At 45.1% G+C, this 12,070-nt stretch overlaps 1 long non-coding RNA gene across 1 annotated transcript in view; it reads left to right on the forward strand.

Annotated features, from left to right (window-relative positions):
- Nucleotides 1-591: 591 nt before the first annotated feature.
- LOC119453583 (uncharacterized) overlaps nucleotides 592-12,070 on the forward strand; it is a 44,532-nt gene continuing 33,053 nt past the window's right edge. The window contains exons 1-2 of the long non-coding RNA XR_007467193.1: nucleotides 592-742; nucleotides 8,400-8,576. This is a non-coding gene — a long non-coding RNA (uncharacterized LOC119453583). The remainder of the gene's footprint in view (nucleotides 743-8,399; nucleotides 8,577-12,070) is intronic.

Raw genomic sequence — 12,070 nt, forward strand, 5'->3', positions numbered from 1 at the left:
TAAAAACAAACATTTATGATCGCAGACATCGCGATAGACATGAAAACGTGTTTCCCCGTGTTATCCTTCAGTTTTATCCTCCAGCGAGTACTGCAAGTATTTCAAGATTTCCATACATGTTAATTCGTGTATTTCTGTTCTTGCGAAACTATGGCACTTGATCATTTCTGCCACTGGTACCACGCGAAAGGTGATGCAAACGTATCCGATCCTTCATCAGGTCGGCAATTCCTGCAGGTAACAAAAATAAATTAGAGATCTTTTTACATTGGTTCAGTTTCCAAGGCATTGATATTTATGTATATTCCAGGTTAGGTTGAAGCAGAAATTTAAACTTCAAGCTTTGTTTGTCGAAACGAACCTTTCTTAGCATTATTCCCGCACTTGTGTGTCCTTTCTTCCTTCTAACCTCTATCGACTGCGCAGGTGCACACTGACGTCATGTATCTTGTATCGGCTTATGCTGTATCGACTGCTACGTAAATGTCTACAGTAAGGCTAAATATCCGTCCGAAATGAAATTAAAAAAATTTCAAAAGATCAGACATTTCTAAGTTATGATTTTCTATGAGTTAGTTTGTTTTTTCAAGAACAGAATACACCTATAATTCGTTGCAACTGTTTGCACGATAAACATTTTTCTAGAGTCGACGGCTACAACACACACCTAGCAGCGAAATGAAGATATGGCCGGGTGCCCTGTTGATTGCGACGGTGAGCTGTGTGTCATCTATTTGTGACGGTAAGTTAAATGCTTGCGTAATCTTGTACGGCAGATGATTTTTTGCTATTCGTATAACAACTGTCCCATCAAAAAATCTAACTAAGAAATGGACGATTTGTCACTACTCTTAGCAATAAACTCTACATGCAATGTATGACTACGCGTAGACATAGCTGGCATTATGCGTCATTCGTATTGGATGGAACTGAGCTGCTATACATTTTCCCAAGAGTTCAATTACGCATTTGGATATTATTGCCAATGAGGAAGTTAGAGATTCGTGTTCAAGATTTGATAAACCATAGACGAATGCACAAAATACTTTGCAACCATCGATTGTGCGTTCAGTTGGTCTGCACAAATCACGTGGAGACGAAGGAAGTTATAACTACAAGCAGCTTCATGAATTTAAGCAGCAAAAGGGGAGCAAAGAATGATTGAAAGAAAGCTCTCGACATCCTCCTCCCCCTGTTTGTAGTGTATACTTTCATGGGTATTGATTTCGCTTGCTAGTCGAACACAACTCTGGCATTAGTCGAATTCGTCATTTTATCAGAAGCAGCAAATTCAGTTTTTCTGAATGCAGCCGTAATCACTTCAACTAATTAATACCTTCCTAAAGGAATGGTTAATCTCAGTGGAATAAAAAAGCATCGCTCGTTACTATTTTTCGCAAAGGTAATGGCGTAGTATTAGTCTAATCAATCAATCAGATATGTATTGTGCACCGCGGAAAGGGTACCCCTACAAAAATATATGGATCAATAGCCTTGCCGACTGGTATTTGATTCAATGAATAAAATCAATGTGGGTTGGTGGCAAAGCCATTAAAAATTTACATTTTTACGAACGTACTACATAGTTCTTGAGCTAGCGATTCATGGCATTTGATCACACGGATATGATTACTTACAGAAAAAATATATTTTCTGGTGGTAACTTGTATAAAAATTGGCAAAAAATTCATTTTAATGAAACAAAAACATTCAGTAGTCGCTCACCGTACAAAGTAAGGCAACTGGAAATATTTAATTTGCTATTAGGTGCTTCTCAGGTCGGCCGACTTGGGATTGTAAACATGTCATAAGAAAAGGGTGAGTTCATATGCAGTATTGTGTTTCCTAAATAAGCGTTAATATAAACAAAATACTTGAAAATAATCAAGTTTCATTCTGGAGTTATACGGACCACAGTCACGATTTTATTCGACGCGCGCCATAGTGGGGGACACCGGAAATTTGGACCCCTTGGAGATCTATAACGTGCCCACAATGCACGAGACACGGGCGTTTTTCCATTTCGCCCCCATCTAAGTGCTGACGCCGCGGCCGGGATTTGATCCGGCGACCTCGTGCTTAGCCGCACTACACCATAGCCGTGAAGCCACGAAGGCGGGTGTTGAAACTTATCGCACACGTTACTTCAAGTTCTTCATAAAAAAGTCCATTATTTTTAACCTCGTTCGCGTAGACATAGCGAAGCTGTCAATTAGGTTGTATATTTGGTACCCATATTTACAACAGCAAGTTGTTACAATGAAAAAAAAAAACGAGCATGCATAGACGGAAGTGAATTGCGGGAGTGTGTGACCAATAACATAATTTTTTGTTGCAAGCAATGTGGGCTTCTTCTTTTCAATGTAAATAAAAATCCCAGTGGACCCATACTTTTGATATGATGCATATATAGTCATAACATTACGGCAAAGCTGTTAGTGCAACTTGACGTGGTCGCAAAAATTGTGTGTCTGTTGTATTGCTGTGAAAGAACATGGTTATTCAGCGAGCGCATATTTATAGAATATATGCGAACTGTAGCACGATGCAAGGGTACACTTATAAGGTGGGACACGGCCCGCGAAACTTTGGTACCGCTAACGTGATTTCGATAAAAGTTGGAAGATGTGCTGAGGACAATATTGTTACGGGGAGTATTTAATTACCAGTAAACGGCTAGCGCTTGTCTAGTCAAGACTGCACAGAGCGCACAGGTTCCAGCAGGTTTCAGTCCGACAGAAGAGCCTCTGACCCAGCCCCACTACAACGTCTTTGTCTTTGCCATTGCTCGTGACATCATCCCTGGCCGATGAAGCTCCGTGCCGGCGCTTGTTGTGGTAAAAATAGGTTATCACAGTTGTAATGTTTGAGGCGGGAAACATGTACGATGTCACTTCATGGTGTGGCAGTCGATGAGGTGGATGCCATGGGAGATATCTCATAGGTGACAGGAGTCACCTGGCGCAGCACGCGGTAGGGTCCGACGTACCGCGACATTAACTTTTCACAGGGGCCGACACGACGAGATGGTAGCCAGCGAAGGACGAGAGAGCCCGGTGGAAAATCAGTATCCCGGTGTCGACGATCGTAGATGGCCTTTTGTGCGGTCTGCGATGACGTGAGCCGAGCGCGGGCTACTGTGCGCGCGACGAGCGCACGCGTGATGACATCTTGCACATAGGAAGTCGTGGACGTGGAGGCCGGATCAGAAGGGAGCAAGGTATCAAAGGGCAGTAAGGGATGGCGTCCAAAGAGAAGATAGAAGGGTGAGTAGCCGGCAGTTTCATGACGCGATGAGTTGTATGCAAATCTGAAGAACGAAAACGCAACGCCCAATCGTGGTGGTCATCGGAAACGTACATGGAAAGCATGTCGGTCAGTGTACGGTTTAGGCGTTCGGTGAGTGCATTGGTTTAGGGTCATATGAGGTCGTGAAGTTGTGATGAGTAGCACATGATCGAAGTAGATCGTCAACCACATGGGACGGGAAGCAGCGACCGGGATCTGTGAGTAGGTGACGTGGAGCACCATGTTGGAGGTTCACGTCGTACAGTAAGAATTCGGCTACGTCTGTGGCGCAGCTCGTTGGCAACGCTCGAGTAATTGCATATCTAGTGGCATAATCCGTAGCGACTGCAATCCATTTGTTGCCTTTTGTGGAAATTGGAAAGGGACGGAGCAAGTCCAGGCCCACTCGATAAAACGGCTCGGTTGGAACGTCAATTGGCTGAAGTACACCAGCAGGTTGAGTCGCAGGTTTCTTGCGACACTGACACAGGTCACGAGATGTTACGTAGCGGCGAACGGACCGATAAAGGCCCTTCCAGAAAAGAACGTCGTCGTATGTGATCATAAGTGCTTGAGACGCGTAAGTGCCCGGAAGTGGGGGCGTCATGAAACTGGACGAGGACATCCCTGCGCAGATGATGCGGGACAACGAGCAGGAGTGCTGCGCCGTCGGGGTGCATGTTGCGGCTGTAAAGAACGTTATCCTGAAGCAAGAACATGTTGAGTGAAGGGTCGATGGTGCCGGATTGCAGATGGCCATTAAGAGAGAGCAACGATAGGTCTCTACGTTGTTCGTCGACCACATAGTTGCAGTCTGTTATCGCCAAGACATAGGTGTCGGGGTCTGTTTTAGTAGTGTCGGGTGGTTCAACGGGATGGCGGGAGAGGCAGTCGGCGTCATTGTGTAACTTGCCAGATTTGTACACTACCGGGAACGTGTACTCATGTAATCGTAATGCCCAACGGCCAAGCTGTGGGGTCTTTAAGAGTTGAGAGCCAGCAGAGCGCATGATGGTCTGTTATGACCACGAACGGCCGACCATATTGGTACGGAGGGAATTTCGCGACAGACCAGACGAGAGCTAGGCACTCCCGCTCAGTAATGGTGTAATTCTTTTCTGACTGTGACAGAAGACGACTAGCATGCGCTATCACACGGTTGACTCCGTTCTGTGTTTGGGCGAGGATAGCAGCACCAATGCCATGTCCGCTTGCGTCGGTGCGAAGTTCTGTTCTAGCAGCCGGGTGGAGGTGCTGGGTAATCCGCCTGCTTTTTGCTTGTTCAAACCGCCGGCATTCTGTGATGATGGAGTCAACCGTGGTGCAGTGCTTAGACAGGAGTATGTTGAAGGTATCGTCAGCTATGCCTTTCAACGCGTGGCCAATCTTGTCCGCCTCTGGCATGTCTTTGTCAATTGTGCGGCACAAGGCTAGCACGTCTTGGATGTATGCGACGTACGATTCCGTGGACGTCTGAGCTCTGACCGCCAGCTCGTGCCTGGCTGTCATTTGTCGCGTGGCCGATCGACCAAACAATGCACGCATCTTCTGCTTGCATACGTCCCAACTCGTCAGTTCTTCGTGCGTGTTAAACCACACGCGAGGCGTGCCCCGGAGGTAGAAAATGACGTTGGCGGGCATTAGGGTCTCATCCCACCAGTGGTGCTTGCTGACGCGCTCGTACAATAGGAGCCAATTGTCGACGTCATTGTGGTCCGTTCCGCGAAACGTACCGGGGTCGAGGGGATGCGGAGGACCACGGTTGTTGGAGCCGCGGGCGCGGGCTGCGATGACCGCATACTGTCTTCAGCCATGGAGGCGGGAGAAACGTGGCGTCCGCTCCGAAGATCCAGGGCCGGGTGGAATAGAGCCTGCAACCTCCAACATGAAGATGCTACGGGGAGTATTTAATTACAAGTAAACGGCTAGTTCTTGTCTAGTCAAGACTGCACAGACCGCACAGGTTCCAGCAGTTTTCAGTCCGACAGAAGAGCCTCTGATCCAGCCCCACTACACCATATTTGTCTTTGCCATTGCTCGTGACAATATTATAAGGTCAGGTGCCTTACCTGTCACGCGGAAGCCGGACTACTCTCTCGGGAAGTAGAGTATGTGCAGTGCATGTACCCATGTCGGCTGGAAAGAGTTTCGTTGATTGGGTACGCATTACCCAATACTAAGTGGCCGAAGTTCCTGTGGCGGTTCTTTTCCAACCCTGTCTCCTGAGCAGAGCAAGCCTGATGCTCAACCATTTGACATGGACTTTATATGTCCCCAGGTTGATGAAAAACTTCTTACATATAAAGTCAGATAGATAGATAGATAGATAGATACATAGACAGACAGATAGATAGACTGTGAAGTACCCAAAAATGCTAACACATTATAGGACAGCGGTCAGTGACATGTAAATAAAGACCAAGTCACTGTTACGTACAAATCGCTGTTACCTATCATGTGGTCAGTAATTGTGGCATATTGGTTACAAAAGAAAGTAGCAGAGGAATTCATGTTTTTGACATCGTAGTGTGATCGCCAGTAAATTTTTGTTTCTGCGTATGTTAAAATTTCACTACAGACGTGTTTAATATATAGAAAATTGTTACCATAGTAGTATAAAATCTTGGCGCATAAATGAGGACGATAGCCCACTCTTGATAATACACCGTAATCGAGAATGACAAACAACGATTCAATGTATTCTGTCCTGCAAGCACTTTCAAGCAACCATTCGAATCGTTGCCGTTCTTTGACGAAAAGACCACTGCTTTCGCCTTGCGTACTGTACTACTTTTATTTTTTTTGTTTATAAAACGTAGCGTAACCCGTAATACCCATATTTTTAAACAACAATTTATTATCTCAAAATATCAATGAATCTTATGCTGCGAAATGTATGAGAGGAGTTCATTTAAGTTTGTACCGATACTTCCAATATTGCGTCTATATTACGATAAAAATGGCGTTGTTCCTGCCACGCTTTTACTATTTCCACACAAACCGTCATTTTACACTATACGTAACCACGATGTTCCGCATGTGTCACATGCAATACTGAAGAAATTTCCGTTTTCCATATGAGTATCCTGCTATCTGATACATAAATAAGCTTCCACCCTTTTTCTTTCTAGGGCATAGCGCTTTGCCTTGCAGAAGCTTGCTGTGCTCACTCACATTCTCACTGATAGAAGCGGGGGCGTTGTTCTTCAAGAACAATTCTACTAAAAACATGTCCTTTATGCTCTGCATTCATAATCGTATAGTAAACATAATAATATGAGTTCGTGCATCAAGAGCCACAAAAACCCGACATCAGCGTGAATAATATGGTATGGAGCACGTCGATTAGAGAGCGAGGGCGCGTAATTACGTAGGACTGTTCATTATTCAAGCGCTACGAGTAAAATACAGAAGCAATAATCACTCAACAATTGGCGCATTCAAAAACACTGCATGGGGTGTTTTAAGACGCAGAGCCGGTTTTTCCATCACAAATGTCTCTGCCGTAATTTGGTACATAATCAACAGGAATACGTGGGTGGTGGAAGAAGACTGATGACTGAACACTGTAGGTTTCACAATTTCACGTTGTACCCGTTTTTCTTTAACAGCGCGTTTAACGTTTGCCCGGATATTTTGCACATATTTGGTGCACACGATCGTCAGATATATGTATAGGCGCGCAGAGCAGTGTGTGTAAAAAAAAACACAAACTCTTCATAGACGAGCAGTGCTAATGAATTTCGTCTGAACAGTGAACAGTAGAATTGCAATTTTTTAATGTTCATATTAACCATCTATGGATTTGTTTTTCTTGGAGTCCTTTAACCTCACTTATATCATTCTGCTATGATACACGGACTTGCTCTGTAAGTGTTCTCCCAAATTGTTAAGCACTATTGAAAGTGTTCTCTATTTTCATTAGGTTTTTTTCCTTTGTTCTTCATATCTGCGATTGCAGTAAAGCAGCCTCTAGTTGTGCCTGAACCTCCCATGTTTTATGTTAAACGAAGAAGCAAGACGAGAGCAGGGAGAGGTGCCTGCGCCATATGTCGTCCGCCACAATCTCCATTTTGTCATGCCAATAAGGGAAAAGTGATATGCGCTTCAACGCGAAAGCCGCAAATAGTCGTTGGATACGTTTTTACTGCAAACAACAAAAGCAAATATGTCCAATAAAAACTGCAAATACTTTTTGCACATGTATCTATGGTAAAACAGACGCTTTGAACTCTTCTGCACATCCAAGCCATCCGCTTGTGGGACTACCTTCCCGATATCCCAGTGGCTGAAGCTAACCAAGAAAAATCCCGTCACGACATAAGCATGCATTAGTTGCTTTAAATAACTTCTTGTCTGCTTTGCTTCTTGTATGCGTTTTTGTTTCTTGCGCTGATGATTTTTAGACATTCTGTAAACTTCATTCTTCATTCTATTATTACTAAGAAAGTGTTCGTATGTTTTGTATAATTGTATTTCATTTCATTTATTTCTAAAAGTGCCCAAGAACAGCTCTAGGCCTTAGTATTGGTGCACTTGAGTTACACAAAGAAACAGAAAATAAAAACAACAAACAAAACAGAAATCCTGAAAGTACAGTGGTAAAATGGAAGAAAACTTGAATTACAATAATGACAGAAATCAGATTATGAGCAAATGCAAGAGCTGAAAATGTCAACGTCGCAAGGCAAGGTATTTTGTTGTGTCACAAGACGTGTTATAGCGTTAAAGGTGCAAAAGCAGTTAACGTAGTACATACTGGGATTACGCTGAGTATACTCCTTATACTCATTATACTGAGTATTCTCCTTATACTATGCAAAATTTGGAAGCTCCCCTTACCCAATGCCCATTCTTTGGGCCTGTAAGGTATTTTGAATAAATAAATAAATACCGCGAATAAAGCAGAACTCTAAGGCAGCAGGCTAAATGCATACTCCTTCCTTCCAAGGTTACCTTGGTTGTTTTTCGCCCGACCTTTCTTGATCTCGCTTTTCAGCGCACAAAATTTGGCCATTCTAGCATTACCGTTGGAGAAATTAGCTGTCACAAGAGGTGCAAGCCAAACCTAATCACACAATGTTCCATTTTTTCAATTATTTTTCGACAAGAATGCTGGCGAGACAACGAAAGGAAAGTGATATGCTACACCTATGAAGTACCGGAAGATTTGTGCCCCGGAGTTCCTGCGACATATTGCAAAAAACAAAAGCGGCGATGCGTTTGCGGCTGCAAATATGGAACGTTTCGGAGGATGGACTGGGCATGCGTGCCATATAGAGAATGCGGTGAGTAAAGCAGTGGACTCGTACTCTTCATTGCGTCTTCAGTGGCCTTGCTGTCAACTTGGGGTAAAAATGGGCAATAAATCGGGCCCAAACTGTGCCTACAGCGTCGTATTCACAATGGCCGTGCCCTACTTCTCTATTGTATGTTACAGTGGCAATGTACTTTCAAAGGAGGTCGGGTGAGCCCCTCTGTAAAATGCCTTCCGAGTTTCCCGAAGAAGCCACCACGATGCTACATTTGCTCTCCTGGTAGCTGTTCTGGCCAAGCTCCTACTTCCCGCAGCATAGAAGGAACCTCATTTTTATGGCTTTCAGAGCGCACACGTCACGTATGCTACGAAAATTAGACACACGACGGGAGCGAAAGAGCACTCTTTCAGCGTCTCCACGTCCCTTATTTCTTCAATGTGCCTAAACTATGAACACCATCGAAATGAAACCTGAACAACTCACCCAAGCTTTAACCAATCATTGTTGTTCTTATCTTATGAATTCACTCCGCATGCTAGCCTTTGTGATGAAAACAGATAGGACTTTTTTTAGAATCCAGGAGAGGTTTGCCTGGTGGGGTGAATAGCGTGCCCCTCCAGATGGAAAAGATGAGAAATAGACTTCGCAGAATACACGTCACACAAACAAACAACACGCAACAATCAATCAATCAATGAAAATAATTGTTGTTGGGAGAGGTGTTGCATATGGGGTTGAGCCTACCTTATGTCCTACCATAGATCGAGGCTGCAAGTTGACCTTCAATTGGAAATCACGGAGAGAAGTGAGTGCAGCAGAAGTAATGAACTCATGCATTGCTTACTAAAAACAAAGACAAAACATTCGTAGTAAACATGGTACATAACCTCGACGTTGAGGAGTATTTTGAGAACTGAAGGTTTATTTACATTATTTACAGTAATAACACAAATTAATGAACAGTTATAAAGTGGTCGACGGCCGGCAGCAAATGGGACGCCGTGGCCCGTGGCTAGAAGAAGAATGCCCCTCTCCTCGATTTGTCTCTCAATCGTCGAGCCAGCTCAGGTGTCGTAATTTTCCTCCCATGGTATTGGCCCGTGCAAGTGCCGTCATATTCGGCCAATTGGGACCCTCCAAGGGCTCCATTGTCCTTTGGTTGACTTGCCTCCGGCGTTGCCTCCCCGCCTGGAAACATTCAGCTGAAGGGGACGGGTTGTCGTGAACGAGCTTCCAGAGCTGCAAAACAACCTTGCTCTGGAGCAAGGTCAACTACCTGGCACCGTGCCAGCCTCCCGTTGCACTTTCGGCAAGAGTCAGACAGGGGGAGATACAAAAGCTCGACGTGAGGCGCGTGAGGTGGCGTCGCCAACCTGTCTGACGGGTCCGGTAATGGGGTAGACGCGTCCCGGCGCACCATAATTGTAATGCGACTGCGATTGGATGATGTGGTCGGGAACTTGAGTGACGCCAGGAAAAGGGTCCGTATCTAACGGCTCCTCCTCGCACCGGAAGTTCGGAATGGCCGGTGAACTCAATTTGGTGGCAATGAAGAACGCTGATGAAGCCTCTAGTACACTGGTGACGAGCATCTTGAGACGAATATCTGGATCCCGGGCCCTGGAAAACGTACGCCAAACAAACGAAACAACATAGCGTTGCACAACGTGCAAGCGCAGGCTCTTCACCCCTGACGCGCCAGGCTATTACTCTATCAAAATGAACCCTGTGGTTTTGTTTCCAAATTTTGATACAGCAGTTCCAACCACCTTTCTAAACAACTTTCCACATCTGCTCGATTGTCGAGAAGGCCAGAGTGATATTGTCGTTGCAAAAGAAATGGGAGAATGTTAAATAATTTATGAAAACAACTTCTATAACTACACTCAAGCAAAGTTTTCAAACTACAAGGATGACTTCCAGCCCATAATAACACTTCCTACCTCCTTAGTCAAAGGCAGGAAGGTAATACGTCGGTTTACGGAAACAACCGGCTCAAAGCATCCGCCCTGCAACTCAACTTGCCCCCTTTTGTAACGGACGGTGAAGTTATATTCCTGGAGAATTAGACTTCATTTGAGCAAGCTCAGGGGACATGTGTCTGAGCCAGGTCAGAGGACAGTGGTCGGTCTCGAAAGTGAATTTCCCTCCGTACAGGTAACAAGATATTTTCTGGACCGCCCAAATTAAGCAGGCGCACCCTTTTTCAGAAGCGATGTTTGCCTCCTTTCTGCACGTTAATTTTTGGCTAGCATACAGTACCAGATGCTCCTCCGCGTCTTCGCCCACCTGGCTGAGAACGACTCCCAACCCTCTGTCACTACACCGTCGCACTGCACGATAACTTCTTTAGAATAATGGGGGGTCCGAAGCACTGGTTCTGTGCTCAGAACACCTTTCAGGTGCTGAAATGGGGTTTCTTTTGCCTCAATCCGTCGAACTTTTTTCGGCTTTCTCTTTCGGAGGGTGTCAGTGAGGGGGCTTGCTACCTGGCAGAAATTTGGAATGTACCACTGGTAATATCCCACGAGCCCCAGAAAGGCCCTGACATCCGTCTTAGTTCGCGGTTCAGGAAAGTTATTTATAATCTCTATCTTTAGATCGGAGGGCCGCCGCGTGCCTTGTCCTACGACATGCCCTATAGTAGGTAACTTGAGAACACCCGAAGTTGCATTTTTTTACCTTTACCGTGAGACCCGCGTCTCGTAGACATAACAGCACTTTCCTTAAGTACTCCATGTGTTCGTTCCAAGTGTTAGAAAAGATGGCCACATCATCTAAGTTGGAGAGTCACGTAATATTGAAGGTCTTTCAAAACAATACCCATCAGCTTGGAAAAGCTAAACGGTGCGTTTTTCAGCCCGAAACTAAATATTATTGGCCGAAATGTTCTAGGCAGGAAAGTAAACGCTGCGTAGCGAGTTGAGCTTTCTGACATGGGCACCTGCCAGTAGCACCTAACTAAGTCGATTGTTAAAATATACTGGGCTCCGCTCACCCGTTCGACTCGTTCTTCTATGTTAGCTACAGGGTAAAGTTGGTTCCTTGTAATGGAATTGAATTTCCTTTAGTCGGCACATCGACGCGGCTCTTTCCCGCTCGGTTCTACGAGAATCTTTGGGGAAGTGTAAACACTGTCTGCTGGCTCAGATTCCAAGCTCAAGCATTCGTTTGATCTCTACTTCCTTTATTTCTCGCTGACAAGGTGAGACACGGTACGGGTTATATTGGACGGGCTCGTCTGATGTCAACTCAATCTCGTAAGCACCGCGTCGTTCTCCCCGGCTGGCTACTGAAGCATTGGCGAAATTACTCAAAGTTTCTGGAGGTCGCTTACTTGATCGGTCTCGAGAGCCAGTCGGTTTACAGATTCAGGTTGTCCTCTATGGAGCGTTCCGCAATTGCCACTGTCGCTAAAATTGGAAGTTCGGCCGCTACTTCTTCAGACGCGTTCACCACCATGTTCACAACCTCTTGCCTTCCACAATAAAGTTTCATTAAATTACAGCCGGTAAATGATTCCT

This window comes from Dermacentor silvarum, chromosome 5 (assembly GCF_013339745.2).
Source record: "Dermacentor silvarum isolate Dsil-2018 chromosome 5, BIME_Dsil_1.4, whole genome shotgun sequence".
Lineage (NCBI taxonomy): Eukaryota > Metazoa > Arthropoda > Arachnida > Ixodida > Ixodidae > Dermacentor > Dermacentor silvarum.